The 3,308-nt window shown below is 35.2% G+C and overlaps 1 pseudogene; it reads right to left on the bottom strand.

The window, feature by feature from the left end:
* Nucleotides 1-260: 260 nt before the first annotated feature.
* Nucleotides 261-693, bottom strand: LOC127674962 (ubiquitin-conjugating enzyme E2 D3-like; annotated as a pseudogene).
* Nucleotides 694-3,308: the final 2,615 nt, after the last annotated feature.

Below are 3,308 nucleotides of genomic sequence, written 5' to 3' on the forward strand. Positions count from 1 at the left end.
GTCTCATAAACAAGTTAGAATGATGACATTGGCCACATAATACACATGCTCCAGTTTTAAAAAAAATTCTGAATCTTGGGCAACTGTTCTCTTGTAACTACTTTACAGTTTCTAAAAGCAGTTATTGTCCAAAGCTGGAAGAACTTAAGTCTTCTCAGATGAGCATGTGAATGAATGGAGGGAGGTAAAAAAATTAAATTAAAAAAGTTGTGATATAATAGGGGAGCAGCCAGATAAGAAAATCAAAAAAGGAACAGTAATTTAAAGGTTATTCCAGCTATAATGCAGGTTATTCTGACTTTAAGGTGGCATCACATGGCATACTTCTGAGTCCGTCCCCGAGATATTCTGTTGCACTTATCTTTGTCTGTTTCTCTCTCTGTTTCATAGATCTGTGCAATCTCTGGCACTAGGGGGTCATCTGGTTGGGACCACATAGCAGTGAACAAATGAATAAAAGTACTTAAAAAATAGTTAAAGCAGGAGACCACTGTGATCTTAGACTATTAAGACAAATTCTGCCATTATTGTTAATATCCGGATGATAAATCTTGTTGTAAATGCAACCTTAGATGGTTTGAAGGGGTAGTCTGTAGGAAAATGAATTGTCAAAAAGAATACACCACCTTAATATGGGCTGTCATTAGGTCACATAATTGGGGCTTGCCAATGAAACATGTCATCTCCTGGAGCTGCAGAACATTGTGCTAGAAGGTCACGGGCCAAATCACTAAGTTCCTTTTAATCTGTTTCAGTGCTACAGTCTGTGCTTTTCACGAGGCTCCTCACTATCCCAATTAGTACTCAAAGGTCCAGCCAAAACTCTTTATCTCTTCCTCTCCCATGGGCTCTGCCAGACACAGGTGCTTGGGATGGAGGCGGTGTGTCTTGTGAGAACCTCATGGCAGGCTCACAGGAACTACTCATCTCTATTTTGGTCATTTTCATCTTCCTCTCCCAACTCCTTCAAGATCCATTTCTGCTTCCTTACCCATTCAAATTCTTGTTATCATTATGTTTTCTTAACCATTAATTTCTATCTTTGTTACCCAAATTATCTTGAGTATGGAACTTGCTCAGGAGGATGGCCAACTTACCAGGAGTTACATCCTTAAAGAAAACTGACTTTTTTCTTAGGAGCTATCAAATTTCAATAGTGTCTTGATGACAAGTGGGACTTGATGCCCATCTACCCACTCCATGGTAGGATTTTGTCTAGATTGACTTTTAAAAAGCTTAATGCATGCTTTTACAATCAGTGTGAGTTTATTTGTGCTACTGCCCTATTGTGTCCAGAAAACAGTGTTTCTTTGTAATGCTCCATCTGTGGTTCTTACACTCTTTCTGCTTTTTATTTGGCTGTGATCTCTGAGCCATGTGGGAAAGAGTGTATTATAGATATCCCATTTATGGCTGAATACTTTGAAATCTCCTGTTCTTTACATTTTGACCAGTTGTAGGGCTCTGTGATAATTGCAATTTTATACAAGAAGACACTTTTCTGATGATAGTTAAGAAATGCACTAATCTATGGACCTAACAATAAGTCATTAAGAGTCTGTTTGATAATGTGTTGATGTGTCTATGCAGTGTAATAATAGTAATAGGTTCTCCCTTAGGGTCTATGACCAGTCTAACCACAGGTTCTTGGCCATTATAATGCTGCCAGATATGGACTCCATATCATGGAGCAGACCTTAAATCCAATAGGAAAATAATAGATTACTACCATAACTTTCATGTCACTATTGCAGTATAGCATTCCAAGATAGTTATCATTGTAACACATGGGATTTTTTAATACTTCCTTTCATGTAGATTAAGTTTAATTCAGCTTTAAAATGTTACTATCTTCTATCAGCCCACCAAAGCCAATCTATAAAAATATCTAATTGTCAACCAGTGATGTGTCTTGTATGAAAAGGTGACAATACCCCTTTAAGAGGAGTTCTCTGGGATTTCCTGCCTTATAAATTATCACCCCAAATTTCTTCCATGTAAACCACGTAGACCTGCCACGACCTTTGTCAATTCTGGTTTCTATGCTTGGCATGATTTCCTACTTTCCCAGCCGGATCAACTTCTGCTCTTCCTTAATCTCTTCCATCATGGCTTTCTTTTAGAAAGCTTCTATAATGGCATACACAAAAACTGTTTTTTTCTTTTATGATATATTTTTCATAACTATAATATTTATCAATACATTTCAATGTTTTGTTTACATTATTTATTTATTTATTGTTTATCTCCTGTACCCTCATTTTTTAATATTATCTGACATTGATGCTTAGTTATTCAATTTATTAATATATCATACTATAAATTATAAAATCAATAATTGCACAATCTATTGATCAACATCCTATTTTGATTTCATTTCCATTTTACTAAATATTGTACAGAATACATTAATATTAACCAGATATGTTATTCATATAACAAGACATGAGAAACATAAATTTTATTTATATCAATTCAGAAACTGAGCCTTCCCCCCAATGGACAAGACACATGGTTAGATATAAATTTCTCTCATCCATTCTCATAAATTATAGCAATTGCATTTAGGTACCTTAAAATAAGATTATTTTACATAAAAGAATTGATATGCTAATCAATAACTATATTTCTCTATTAAGGACTTCTTTTAGTATACAGGATTCTTGTTGTTTTCTACTTTGATTACAGTATGGGCTTGGGAGTAAAGTCACTTCATGGAAAAGGAACTCAAGCTACAAAAAGCGTGTAGAACTGCATTTAACTTCATCAGAATAAAAGCACATCTAGAGAAAATTGTGTTGAGGATAGAAGATCTATTGAAACTCCTTTTTTAAAAATTTAAGCCCCACTGTGTTTTCTTTCTGTAAATGTGACACATAGTATAAGCTAATCTTACCACTTCATAGTTTTACCTTTCTTTCCTTCATTAGTACTATATTTGCATCATGTCCACCCCATCATTTCCTGGCTCAAACCCTTCCAGCACTCCCCCACATGTCTCCCTCCTAAATTCATGATCTCTTCCTAATAATTATGTGTTCATTCCTGGCATGATAAACTTAGCCAACTATCTATGCCTGGTGAGGCCATGGGTTCTAAAGGATGCTGCTATTTTCCTAAACCGGCATAATTTTTAACCTCATTCTAAATACTATCCAAATGCCCACAGATAGGTGTAGCCTTTACCCTTAATCAAAATCTCAATATCTTAAATTCTTCCAATAAGTTTCTTACACATTTTGCTCATCCAAGTTTATTCTCAGTAAATTACCTGAAAGAACTTTAAAGAATTTTTCTAAGGCTACAGC

Source organism: Apodemus sylvaticus, chromosome X, assembly GCF_947179515.1.
Source record: "Apodemus sylvaticus chromosome X, mApoSyl1.1, whole genome shotgun sequence".
Taxonomy (NCBI): Eukaryota; Metazoa; Chordata; class Mammalia; order Rodentia; family Muridae; genus Apodemus; species Apodemus sylvaticus.